This window comes from Dasypus novemcinctus, chromosome 8, assembly GCF_030445035.2.
Source record: "Dasypus novemcinctus isolate mDasNov1 chromosome 8, mDasNov1.1.hap2, whole genome shotgun sequence".
NCBI classification, from domain to species: Eukaryota; Metazoa; Chordata; class Mammalia; order Cingulata; family Dasypodidae; genus Dasypus; species Dasypus novemcinctus.
This window is the reverse complement of record NC_080680.1, coordinates 85,360,469-85,374,653: the sequence shown is the minus strand read 5'-3', so window position 1 is coordinate 85,374,653 and position 14,185 is coordinate 85,360,469. Positions and strand designations below refer to the sequence as shown.

At 46.9% G+C, this 14,185-nt stretch overlaps 2 pseudogenes; both read right to left on the bottom strand.

The window, feature by feature from the left end:
* Window positions 1–2,343: 2,343 nt before the first annotated feature.
* Window positions 2,344–3,259, bottom strand: LOC101435674 (large ribosomal subunit protein uL10 pseudogene; annotated as a pseudogene).
* Window positions 3,260–13,266: 10,007 nt separating this feature from the next.
* LOC101431605 (vesicle transport protein SFT2A pseudogene) lies at window positions 13,267–13,827 on the bottom strand (annotated as a pseudogene).
* Window positions 13,828–14,185: the final 358 nt, after the last annotated feature.

The following is a 14,185-nucleotide window of genomic DNA, read 5'->3' as shown; positions in this document are numbered from 1 at the left end:
ATACTGATATGGGATGTTATTGACAGGATATATATGGTTGACAGGGAGTTATACAGGGCATATGCCCAGGGTATATGGTAATGTCTATATATACTCATAGTGGAAACAATTAAAAACAACAGCTGGGGGGGTACTGGGCTCCTGGCCGGGGGGTCACTGTTGTGGGCCCTGGGAGAGCAGCGGCAATCCTCCAGGTGCAACGGCAAGAACCAGGAAGGAAGGAGGGCCCAACAGTGGGCTCTTGATACTAATGGCTACACTTTTGAGCCTATGCACCTGCAATAAGAACAAGGCCTAGAGTAGCATTGTGCCTGGGGGTTTCCTCCTGACAGCCTTCATGTTACTCAAATGTGGCCACTCTCACAGCCAAACTCAGCGTGTAGATGTGATGCATTCCCCCCAGCGTGGGACACGACACCCGGGGATGAGCCTCCCTGGCACCGAGGGATCACTACCACATACCAGCTGAAGAAGCAACTAGAAAATGACCTTGAATTAAAGATTCAATGCGGAACAGCAGAATATACCTGTCTACATATAATAACATGACTTCGGGAAGCGGTTTGACCTAATGTAAGGGGGAAATGGAAAGGAGAAATGAGATTATAAGGCTGTGAGTCTCTAAAAAAGAGTCTGGAGGTTGTCAGAAGGAATACCCCTATGTACAACTGAACAGAGTCTAAGAGACAGATAAGGTAGATACAACCCCAGGTATTGGTTCTTTTGAGGGATAAAGAGACCCACGGGTTCTATGGTCATGGCAGAAGGGGTTCACTGCCATGACAGATGGCCCTTCTTTGGAGCTGGTGTTTCTGCGTGATGGAAATGGACTCAGAGGGGATATCTTTTCACAAGACTTGCATGCTACTTTATTGGAATTGTAGTTGGTGCTGAGTTTAAGATATATGTAGGGGATTTGAATCTCTGGACTGATAATATGACAGAGGCCCAGAGCCTCAACAGACTTCAGCTCCTACACTTTGACTTATTGGACTTACTCCACTCAGCTAACATAGAGTTGAAGAAGGTCAACCACCACAACATGGAGCCTAGAGTGTCTACAACTAGAAGCGGGAAGAGTGCATCCAGTACCCATGTGGAATCTAAGCCCTCACTTGACATAGGTGTGCAATGGACACAACCAATCCAATGTCCACAGAGGCAATGTGAAATGGGTGTGGGAACGGTAGCCATGGGGGCTGCTGGGTGTGGGGAACGGGAGGAAGAGATGAGATGTGGAGGCGTTTTCGGGACGTGGAGTTGTCCTGGATAGTGCTTCACGGACAATTACGGGACACTGTAGATCCCCCCAGGGCCCACTGGATGGAACGTGAGAGAGTCTGGGCTATGATGTGGACCATTGACTATGGGGTGCAGTGATGCTCAGAGATGAACTTACCAGGTGCAATGGATGTATCACGATGATGGGAGAGAGTGTTGCTGTGGGGGGAGTGGGGGGCGGGGGCGGTGGGGTTGAATGGGACCTCATATATTTTTTTTAATGTAATTAAAAAATAATAATAATAAATAAATATTAAAAAAAAAAAAAAAAGAGACACAAGAAGAAAAACATAATGAGAGACAAAAAAAGCAGGGAACAGATGTGGCTCAAGTGATTAGATGCCTCCGTCCCACATCGGAGGTCCTGGGTTCAATTCCTGATGACTCCTAAAGAAACAAAGAAGACGAACAGACACAGAAGTACAAACAATGTGGGGGTGGGAGAAATAAAATAAGTAAAAAATATATATACATGCACACATGGTTTAACATTTCTTTATATGAATGGGTTTAACTGATGCATATCAGTTTGTGTAACAGAGACTGACTGATACTCACCAAACTACTTTCCTCTTCCTGGGCACACAGCTAGACTACAGCTCCCAGCCCACAACATGCAGTTGGCTGTGGCCATGTGCTCAAGGTTTGGACAAGGGAATGTGGGTAGAAATAATGAGTGTCACTTCCATAGTTGGCCCACATAAACCTCCCACACATGATCCTCTGCTTACATTCTCTTCTCTTTCTGCAGTGAGAATGTGTTAAAGATGGAAGGAGTCTGGATTCCTGAATGACTTCCTGGAGAAGAGCACTGTCCCAATCTTCTCCAGGACATGTTTAGGACTGTGTCGTGAGCAAGAAGTGCAGCTTTACTGGATTTGTTATAGCAGTTGGCCCAACCTGTCTAATGCAGTCTACAGCTTGCATTTTTCATTAATTGCATCTTGAACATCCTTGAACATCTTTCATGCCAATACATAAAAATCAGACACTTTTTTAAAAAGAAGCCTTCATTTCCTCATTTCACAAATAAAGCTGGCTGACTTGGCTGCTTTTTGGTGACTAGTCAGAGACCAAATCCCATGTCCTTGTAGACTCCTCTGTCCCCTTTGCTTCAACCTTGGCTGGGGTTGCAGCAGCAGCAGGAGCAGCAGCCATGGTGGTGGCCACAGGGGCAGTGGTCACAAATGCAGAAGGATGAGCCAAGAAGGCGTTGACCTTTTCAGCAAGTGGGAAGGTGCCAGTCTCCACAAAGCCAGGACTTGCTTGGAGCCATTGGTGATAGAACAGGGTGCTGATGCAAGAGTTGGGTAACCACTCTGCAGACATATGCTGGCAACCTTGAGGACACCTTTCAGGAAGTGAGGGTGCAGAGTTTCCTCTGGGATGTCAAGTACTTCGGAGTTGTGTATGCTGCCCTTGTCAAACACCTGCTGGATGATCAAGCTAGCGGAGAAGGGGAAGATGTTGGGCTTATTCATGGGGTTTCACTGGCTCTCACTTTATCTCCAGTTTTAATCAGCTGCACATCACTGAAGATTTTGATGGTCCCCTGGAGATCTTAGTGGTGATGCCTAAAGCCTGTTAAAAGGAAGTCTGGGCAGGTATAGTGACTTCACTTGGGGCAATGGCACCAGCCTGAGTGGCAGCTGACATCTTAATGGCCAGCAACATGTCCCTGACCTCAGTAAGGTCCTCGTCGGTGAACACAAAGCCCACATTTCCCTGGATATGAGGCAATGGTATCTCCAGGACTCAGTTATTTTCTGGATGCCCTTGGATGACCTTGTGCTTCTTGATGTTCTTGCTTGTCAGCATCACAGCCTCCCCACAGAGGGACCTGTGGTTGGCTACATCCACTTGGAACCCACATTATCTGTCTCCACAATGAAGTCTTTTGGATAATCATCCAAAAGTTGATGATCTTAAGGAAATAGTTGAACTTCTGGGTGACCCTGTCTTCCCTGGGGATCACAGTGGTACATCAGGGATTACCACTCAGGAATTAGAGATGATGTCTCTCTCACAAGGATGCCTGATGAGAGCTCTATTGCATACCTCCCCTGCCACCCCTTGCAGCTTGCCTGCTGTCTGCTCTCTGTGTCCATTCACTGCATGCTCTTCTGTTTTTCCTTGTCTCCCTTTTTTGTTGTGTCACCTTGCTGAGTCAGCTCTCTGAGGTGCTTGTGGACCGGGTGGCACTCCACAGTGCTTGTGGCTGGTGGCTCTCCGTGGTGTGCAGGCAGGCCTGCCTTCACAAGGAGGCCCTGGGACGTGAACCCAGGGCCTCCCATATGGTAGATGGGAGCCCAACAGATTGAGCGCTTCTCTCTATCACATACCTTTTTTAAAAAGGTATTTCATTGCACAGACTTATCAAAATGTATCTAGCCATTCCCTTTTCTTTTTTTTAAAGACTTATTTACTTATTTATTTCTCCCCGCCTTGTTGTTTTGCACTCACTGTCTCCTTTTTGTGTCCATTCGCTGTGTGTTCTTCTGTGTCTGCTTGTCTTCTCTTTAGGTGGCAACATGAACTGATCCTGGAACCATCCAGAGTGGGAGAAAGGTGCTCAATCTCTTGTGCCACCTCAGCTCCCTGGTCTGCTGTGTCTCTTATTGTATCTCCTCTGTGTCTCTTTTTGTTGCATCATCTTGCTGCACCAGCTTTCCATGAAGGCCCGCACTCTGCTTCGGCCAGCTCTCTGCTTGGGCTAGCTCGCCGTGCCGGCCAGCTTCCCTTCACCAGGAGGCCCCAGGAATCTACCTCCTATCTGGTAGATGGGAGCCCAGTTGCTTGAGCCACATCCACTTCCCACCATTCCCTTTTTGTTGGGCATTTATGTTGTTTCCAGTTTTTCAATAGTACAAACAAAGCTGCAGGAAGCGTTCTGACCCACAGACTCTGCACATTCATGCGTGTATTTCTGTGGGGAAGATTCTTATACACTTAATTTAGATAAGGCCATGCAAACAAATATAGCAAACTGGGCAGTGGCAAATGACCTGAATTACATTTGGTTAAGACAAGCATTTGGAGAGGTAAGAGAGTGCAGTGTTTAATATCTTTGATGAAAGAAAGACCCAGAACCAAGTCCTGGCTCCGCTTCCTGCAGAACAACCTTGTAAAAGTCACGTTTCCTCTCTAAGCCTCTCATCTGTGGCAGGTGTCTCCTTGAGGTATTTCAACTGGAGGGAGGGGATAATAAAATGGGGCTATGCGTCCCTGCCTCATGAAGGGATCAAAGTTCCTAAGGTAGTGCCTGTGAGCACTTAGTGCGGTGCCAGGCACAGCGTGAGCCCTCGACCTTTCAAACATTTAGAGGGGTGCAGGATGGCCTCACAGGGGCCAGATTTGCCCTCGCCCCGAAACACATGACACACACACACGTACCCGCACACAGTAGGCAGCAGCTTCCAAGGGACTGCTCACTGCCAAGAGTGTTTCAAGGCCCCAGAGCCGGCAGGGGGATTGGAGATGGAGCCCTGCAGGCTCCTGAGTTGAGGAGGCAGAGCCGAGGGTCCAGGGAGACCAAGGCAGCCAAGGTTCACAGAACAGAGCTCCAGAGAGGAGACAGCTGCGCAGAGAGAGCCCTGGACATCTGTGCGGGTCCCCCTCCAGTATTTGCAGAGTACTGATCAGCATAAGCATGTGAGGATACTACCTGAGGCCAGGGAGTTTTTTAGGTGTCTGTTACTAATTCCCCACCCCCTAGAACTCCAAAAGATCCATCAAGCATATCTGTAATTTTTTTTCAAACACTCAGACACACACTGGAGACCTCCCTCCACTAACCCCCTGCTCTGATTTGAGCTAGGAGCTCTCTGGGCCTGCTGTGTGGCTGATGCCCTGCCCTTCCCTTCATTACTCTCCTGTCTTGGATCCCCCCTCCTCCAATCATTTTCTCTCCATACATCGCATGTCTTCCTTCTATTAGTTTTACTCCCTCTGATCATATTGAAGCACAGTCTCAGGTAGTTTCCTAAGAAAAGATAAGTAGTAGCAAAACATTTAAATAATTGTTTTTCTGAAAATGTCTTTATTTTACCTTCATTCTTTTTTTTTTTTTTTTAAAGAGGGTACCAGGAATTGAACCTGGGACCTTGTATATGGAAAGCAGGAGCTCAATCACTGAGCTACATCCACGCCCCTATCTTCATTCTGATTGATATTCTGCCTGGGTGTAGAATTTCTACATTGGAAATAATTTTTCCTCCAAATTTTGAGGGCACTGCTCCACGGTCTTTTAAAGTTCAGCGTTGAAGGTAGATACATTACATTAGTTTGAATCTTCTGAGAAGTAGATGGCAAGATGGGATTAGACTTGCAGAAGATTTATTGGGACAAATGCCTGTGAAGTTTAAAGGAGAAGAAGCAGAACCATCAGACCATGATACAGGTCTGCCACCTGTGAAAGAAGAGGTGGAAGGAAGGAGACTCAGGCTGTAGCACTGGCTCCCAGGCTGATGGGGAGTCCTTGAGTCAAAGTTGCCTGAGAGATGAGTGAAAGACCTGCAGGAATGGGCTGGCACTAGTACCCCCACTGTGTGCCATCACTGACTGGGAGCAGCCCTGGGGAAGCCTGGCCTCAGTGTGACATGGTGGGGGGTCCAGATGGGCAGCAGCCGGGGCTACCAGTCAATGAAGCGCCCTGTAGCACATTTTCATGAGCCACACAGCTCTACTCCTTCATGCAGTTTCAGAGAGTAGCAACTCCACAGTTCCGTGAACCTCTGCTTAAGTGGAAACTTAGAAGAGAGATTGTTTTTTTTAGGAGGTACTGGGGATTGACCCCAGGACCTCGTATATGGAAAGTGGGCACTCAACCCTTGAGCTACATCCACTCCCCAATGAGAGCTGGTTTTTTCATTTGTTTTGTTTTTATTTTATTTTATTTTTTTAAAGATTTATTTATTTCTCTCCCCTTCCCCCCCACCTCTCTCTGCCCCGGTTGTCTGTTCTCTGTGTCTATTTGCTGCATCTTCTACTTTGTCCACTTCTGTTGTTGTCAGCGGCACAGGAATCTGTTTCTTTTTGTTGCGTCATCTTATTGTGTCAGCTCTCCATGTGTGCGGCTCCATTCTAGGCAGGCTGCACTCTTTTGCGCTGGGCGGCTCTCCTTATGGGGTGCACTCCTTGCGCGTGGGGCTCCCCTACACGGGAGACAACCCTGCGTGGCACGGCACTCCTTGAGCACATCAGCACTGTGCATGGGCCAGCTCCACGCGGGTCAAGGAGGCCCAGGGTTTGAATTGTGGACCTCCCATGCGGTAGACGGATGCCCTAACCACTGGGCCAAGTCCGCTTCCCTTGTTTTGTTTTTAGGAGGTACTGGGGATCAAACCTGGGACCTCATATGTGGGAAGCAGGTGCTCAACCACCTGAGCTACATCAGCTCCCCAGAAGAGAGATTTTAATGGGACAAATAACATTCCCTGATGCTGCAGTTGCCTAGGGGCTATAACTGGTATCCATCCTCTCCCTGCTCTGCTGTCCATTTTCCCTCTAAATTCCTCTTATCCTTTGGGTGGGATCCCAGGCCAGTTTAGTGGGCAGGCAACCCCTACAGTCACACAAAGCCCTTAGTTTAATTCTCTGTGGTCATTGTCTTGAAAGTCTTAATAATATTTGAAAGGGGGTCCTGCATTTTCAATTATGTAGTCATCCCAGTGGAATGACTTGGAGGCATGTCCTGTGCTCTCTCCCAGAGGGCCCCAGTGGGGTAAGCTCCAGTTCTCCTGGTTTGATAACACAATCTTCATTGACTGCCTTCTCCTCCCGGTTTTATCTCACCTTTCTCCACCATGTTTCCTGGCCTCTCCTCCCAAATCAACCACTCTCCCTTGAATTTATGTCTTATGGTCTGTCTCTGGGGGGATTCAAACTAAGATGGTTAGTACTACTGCCAAAAAATGAGTACTTTTTCGGGGGGTACTAGTGACTGTGAATGGAATATTCTTTATCATTACTTTTGGTAAAAATGTATATCTTACTGCAACATTGTTCTGGGCCCACTGTGGAAAAAGTTTGAATAGTCCAGACTGCTTGACTTTTAAAGTCCCTTTCATCTCTAAATTTTTTTTTTTTTTAGGTTCTGAGGCTGGGGATTGAACCCTGGACTGTACATGTAGGAAGCTGGCACTCATTCACTGAACCTCATTGGCTCCCCGACTTTTTTGTTTGTTTGTTTTTTAGGAGGCACTGGGGACCAAACATGAGACTTCCCATGTGGCAGGCAGGTGCTCAGTCGCTTGAACCACATCCACTCCCCCATTTCTAAACTTTTTGATTTGGATGATTCTCTGTATTAATCAGTCAAAGGGGTGCTGATGCAAAGTACCAGAAATCTGGCTCAGAACCCAGAAAGCCTGAACCCTGACAGATGTCAGTGGCCATCTTGCTCCAACACATGGAAATAGACTTGGGTGAGGAAAGTAACTTATGCTTTATGGCCTGGTATCTGTAAGCTCCTACCTCAGATAAATACCCTCTATAAAAACCAACCAATTTCTGGTATTTTGCATCGGCACCCCTTTGGCTGACTAATACAGACCGTTTGAAGATATTATTTCTAGTTAAGGTGTGGCCCAAATGAATCGAAGTGGGCCTTAATCCATATTACTGAAGTCCTTTACAAGCAGAAGAAATTCAGACATAGAGAAGGCCACACAGGAATAAGCTGGAAGTCAGTGGAAACCAGAAGAACAGGTGCCAGGAGAGAGAGAGCACCCTGTGATGGGAGAGAGATAAGCCAAGGAACTCCAAGGACTGTGGCAAGCCAGCACCAGAATGTCACGGACTCCTGGGAGAAAGCATAGCCTGGCTTTTGCTTTAATTTTGGTCTTCTAGCTTCTGAAACTGTGAGACAATAAATGGGTGCTGTTTAAGCCAACCCATTGTGTGGTATTTGTCATTGCAGTCTGGCAAACTAAGATACCAACTATCCTAACTGTCACAGCCAAACCCCTTCCCCTCTCGCTCTTTCTTCGGCTCTCTCCATCTTGCTTCCAGTTCTCTCCAATTGCTCTCCTTGGTCACCAAGGGCCTCCGGGTTCCTTACTGCCATGGACACCTTTCATCTGTATCTTCCCTAACTTTCCTGCAGAAATGATCAGTTGTTGGAGTTTGAGGGCCTAATAGTACCCTCCTTCCCCATCTGTGTCTGAACGAGTTAATAAATAGGACAGATGAGTCAGGCATGTGGGCAATCAAAATATTTCTTTTATTACTGATTAAGCTAACATGGCAGGATAGCATATATCTATGCCCAAGTGGCCTTTCTAATACTGAGACTTTCTTACCTGCCCTGTTAAAGGTACCTTTTAACCACCCCAGCCTTCTCTACATGGTGGATGAAGGGGAACTTTGTAAGACTCAGCACTGGGTACAGAGCAGAATGTGGGCTTGTTGAGTGCACCTGCTCCCAAACAAAAGAGAAGGAGGGGCTAAGTTACATATGACCACTTTCTCATTCTGAACTCATTGATGAGATTAAATGACTCCTCTCCCTAGTGGGAGAGGGGAAGAGAGAGGTTAGGAGTTTTATGCCAGTAGAGTCCCCTACTTCTAGAAGGACACTGTGCAGTAAGGATAGGGAATAAACATTTCTACCCCAGCAATATTGTTGATGCCTCATAAGTTGAATCTTTCTTCTCCCGTCTCTGCGATGTTTCTCTGAGCTGAGCTCTGATACCTCCATTCACTCCACCTACCTCCCTAGGTCATCTCATTCATTACTGCTTTGGCTGGTTATTTATATCACTGCATAACAAAACTATACCCAAACTTAGTGACTTAAATCTGCACAGCTTTTGAGAGCCAGGGCTGCAGACAGAGTTTCCCTGGGCAGTCCGTGTTGAGTTCCCAAGGCATCTGCCAGGGGCTGGGTTGGAGGACTCATTCATGAGAAGGCTTCTTCACACACATGTTGGTGCCCAGTGCTCCTTGGCCTCTCTCACTGTGTCCACATGGTGTCATCCATGTGGGCCTCTCCACATGGCTAGGGTTTCTCACAGCTTGGTGGCCTCGGGGTAGATGCACTTCTAACATGGTGGCTGACCTCCAAGAGGAAGGGAGCAGAAGCTACCAGGCCCGGTAGGGGTCACGCCTGGAACTGCCTGAGCATCACTTCCACTGTGTTCTATTGACCAGAGCAGTCCCAGGGCCGCCCAGATACAAGGGGGTGGAGAAACAGACTCCACCTCTTGATGGGGGCATGGTGAGACCTCACTGAAGATGAGCATGAGGGACGGGAGACTGCCATGAGCAGCTTTGGAAAGCGTGACCTGCCACAGCTGCCACGGTTCAATCACCATCCCCGGGCCTACTCGAAACTCCAACTCAGACTTTCTCCTGAGCTCCAATCCCATACTTAGGAGAACATCTCCCCTTGGAGGTCTTGTAGGCATCTTAGACTCAAAATGTCCAAACCTGAGCTCAGCATGTCATACCCTAAATCTGCTTCTTCTCCAAGTTTTCTTACTTCAGGAAACGCCACCTCCTTCCACTAGTTGCCAGGACAGAACACTGAGAATTCTTCTTGACTCTTCCAACCCCAATCCACTCAATTATGAATTCTCTCCAACCCCACTGACACTCTCCGTGTTCAGGCCTCCGTGGTCTCTTCCCTGAGTGACTCCAGCAGTGCCCTTCCCGGCTCCCACCTGCTTTCTTTTTTTTTTTTTTAAGATTTATTTTATTTATTTCTCTCCCCTCCCTCTGCCGCCGCCCCCCCCCCCCCGTTGTCTGCTCTCTGTGTCCATTCCCTGTGTGTTCTTCTGTGTCCGCTTGCATTCTTGTCAGTGGCACCAGGAATCTGTCACTCCTTTTGTTGCATCATCTTGCTGCATCAGCTTTCTGTGTGTGTGGCATCACTCCTGGGTGGGCTGCGCTTTTTTTGTGCGGGGCAGCTCTCCTTGAAGGACGCACTCCTTGCACATGGGGCTCCCCAATGCAGGGGACGCCCCTGCGTGGCACAGCACTCCTTGAGCTCAGCAGCACTGCACGTGGGCCAGCTCCATATGGGACAGGAGGCCCTGAGTATAGAACCCTGGACTCTCTATATGGTAGGTGGACATTCTATCAGTTGAGCCACAACCACTTCCCCACCTGCATTCTTGCCCTTCCCACAATCTGTTTTTTAAAATTGTGTGCCCAAAGCAAACCTTACTGTGATGTCAATCTCCAGATTTTATTTTATTTTATTTATTTATTTATTTTTAAAGATTTATTTATTTATTTAATTCCCCTCCCTCCCCCGGTTGTCTGTTCTCTGTGTCTATTTGCTGCGTCTTGTTTCTTTGTCCACTCCTGTTGTCCTCAGCGGCACGGGAAGTGTGGACGGCGCCATTCCTGGGCAGGCTGCGCTTTCTTTCACGCTGGGCGGCTCTCCTTACGGGGCACACTCCTTGCGCGTGGGGCTCCCCTATGAGGGGGACACCCCTGCCTGGCAGGGCACTCCTTGCGCGCATCAGCACTGCGCATGGGCCAGCTCCACACGGGTCAAGGAGGCCCGGGGTTTGAACCGCGGACCTCCCATGTGGTAGACGGACGCCCTAACCACTGGGCCAAGTCCGTTTCCCAATCTCCAGATTTTAAAAGCCTTCAGCCCTTCCCCAACATCCACAGCATAAAGTACAAACTTCCGCTCTGTTCTCCAGCCTCATCTCTCCATCACCACCCCACCAGACACACACTCTTCCCTCTGAGCTTTCCCGATATGCCAGGGTCTCTTGCTGTTTCTGGATCTCTGCAAATTTTGTTCCCTACCTCCATCATTGTCTAAATGGTCCCCTCTTCCTTTAGGTCTCACTTTAAATGTGGCCCTTTGAGAAACCCACCATTTTGTTGCTCATTACTCAACAAAAGCAATATTTTATCAACTTACCAAAGTATAATTTACATACAATAAACTGCATCCATTTAAAGTGTACAATGTGATGAGTTTTGACAGGTGCATACATCTGTTAAATTACCACCACAATCAAGAGGCAGAATCTTTCCATCATTCCCAAAGGCTTCCTTGGGCCCTTGTAGTTAATGCCTTCATCCACACCAGCCCCAGATAACCACTGATCTCTTTGTGTCACTATGAATTACTTTGCGTTTTCTAGAATGTTATATAATGGGATCATACCAGTTTTGTCCTATCTAAATTTTATACTTTTTTTGTTTACTTGTGGGCATCTCTACTTCACAGCATAAGATACATAAGGAAGTGTCTGCCTTGTGCACCTTTGCACAGTACAATGGGCCTGGCACATAGTAGGTGCTCAGTGAACACTTGCTGAATGAATCAATAAATACTATGAGTTTAGATAGTTTTTCTAGAGCAGGAGCTATTTGGATCAGGGTGATCTTGAGCCTCTCTAGCAAGCCAAGAGAGGAGGCTTGCTAGCACAAAGAAGATGAGCAGAGTTTGTCTTCTCAGACTTCCCTGTTTTAGGGTTCTGGGGACCGCCTGGCACTCCCCGGCAGCCCCCCACCATACCCCCTGTGACAACTGGTTTGTCCACAGTTTCTAGCATGCAACCTTCTTTTGGAAGCCAACTGAGGATTGGGCTTTATCTCTTTTCAAAGCCTTTTCCCCAGAGAAACCTGTCCTCTCTTCCTACCCTTTCCCTGAGCCACACAAATTTCTCTCTGGGAAATCTCAACTCTGTATCAAGAGCTATTCTACAGCCTGAGAGTCATCCGGGGAAATCTGAAGCAGTTTTGACTTTTCACTGTCAAATGCGTGTACACTCAATAAATAGGCACCGAGTGCCTACTCTGAATAGGGCCTGGACCAATGGTGATAGCTTGTTGCTCCAGCTCATGCTTGATTCCTCCCTGGTCTACATGGAAAAGAATTCCAAGATGTCACCCTGTTAACCTGGATCACAGGAGTGGACCCTGAATAAGTCTCAGTGTTGACTTCATTTGAAACCCATCCTGGCTCTCCTCCCTTCTTCCATACGCTCTTCTAAAAAATTACCCCCCACCCCCCCGATGATGGCCCCCTCATCTGTTTGCTGGTTGTTTTGCTTGTTGCTTTTTGCTCACTGTCTGCTCATTTTTTCTTTAGGTGGCACAGGAACTGAACCTGGGACCTCCCATGTGGGAGGCAGATGCTCAACTGCTTGAGCCACATTGCGCCCTGCTTGTTTGCCCCTTTTTTTTTCAAAATGGTAAAGATTCATATATTATTTTTTATTACACATAATAAGCAATTTTTAGCTTAAAGTAAAAACTTTCACATTTTAAGTAAAAAGAAAAAAAGATGTTTTAAAATGTAGACATTTCAAGAACCAAAAGGACTATCTTGCAGCACAGTTTATCCTTAACTATTCACATCTCAAAAGCCATTTTAAAAGATTAAAAAACGGACTAAAAATAATTTACAATTGGTAATGATTAAAATCTCCTGATCTTTGGAAAGCATATGAATGATACATAATGAATTTAAATTTACAAGCATTTACCATGCTTAATTAAACATATTCTGTTTTGTTTTTTTAAGCAGTATACAAAATGGTCTTTTTTTTAAAAAAAGATTTATTTTGTATTTATTTCTCTCCCATTCCCCGCCCTCCCCCCCAGTTGTCTGCTCTCTGTGTCCATTTGCTGTGTGTTCTTCTGTGTCCACTTATATTCTTGTCAGCAGCACCAGGAATCTGTGTCTCTTTTTGTTGTGTCATTTTGCTGCATCAGCTTTCCATGTGTGCAGTGCCACTCCTGGGCAGGCTGCACTTTTTTCACGCTGGGCGGCTCTCCTTATGGGGTGCACTCCTTGCACGTGGGGCTCCCCTACGCGGGGACACCCCTGCGTGGCATGGCACTCCTTGTGCATATCAGCACTGCACGTGGGCCAGCTCACCACATGGGTCAGGAGGTCCTGGGTTTGAACCCTGGACCTCCCATGTGGTAGGTGGATGCTCTATCCATTGAGCCAAATCCGCTTCCCACAAAATGGTCTTAGACTGTCACTTCAGTTGTTTTTGGAGTGATTCTTATATCAGGAAAAGCATACTTCACCAAAAACAGAGTATTGACTTTCAAATGTTCTTTTCCAAAAGTTTCTGATTTTCAGCTTAGGAGTGAAGAACAGCATTTAATTACTGCAGCCCTTGCATATGGGATGTATGATAAACTATACCAGGCCATTGACAAGAATTGCAATATGCAGAATAATATGGCCAATCCCCTCTTGTGCCCCCAGGAAACAGCATGCACGGTAAATACAAAACACAAAAGCATAAGAATTGTTGCAAGCTGTCTTGTAGTTTCAAACATTTTCTTCAGCTGCTTAATGGGTCCCATTAAAAAACATGTACTGGCTAATGCAGCAATATTTTCACGAGTATAAAACACTGCAAAAAGTTTCATGCCTTGGGGAAGCCACAACAATCCAGTTCCAAGGAGAGAACAGAGAATGCCACGTATGAAGCATATGACAAACCACTTCAATCTGGTGTTGAAACTAAGGGAAGAGGCATTCAGGACCTGTGTGGTCAGGCCCCGCTCCTTGTCATCCTGGCCACTCAGGACCTGCTGCAGCTTCTCCATGGCCTCGGCCCAGGCTGCAGTGGTGGCTGCTCCCTCACCAAACCCTCATGCCTCATTCGTTCTTATTTGTTGTCTCCTCGTTGTCTTGCTCATTGTTGTTTTTGCTCATTGTCTGCTAGTTATCTGCTTGTTGTTTTTACTTGTGTTTTTGCTCGTTGTTTGTTTGTTTTCCTTAGGAGGCATCAAGAACTGAACCAGGACTTCCCACGTGGGAGGTAGGCATCTGCTCCCCATATGCCTTTAATTTTGTGCTATCTTTTCTAATTTTATGAGCCCTTGTGAGTTATTCATTTTTTTTTCCAGAACAAGGAGGGTCTAGATAAATAAATGAGAAATTGAGTAAAGCTTGGTCCAGAGA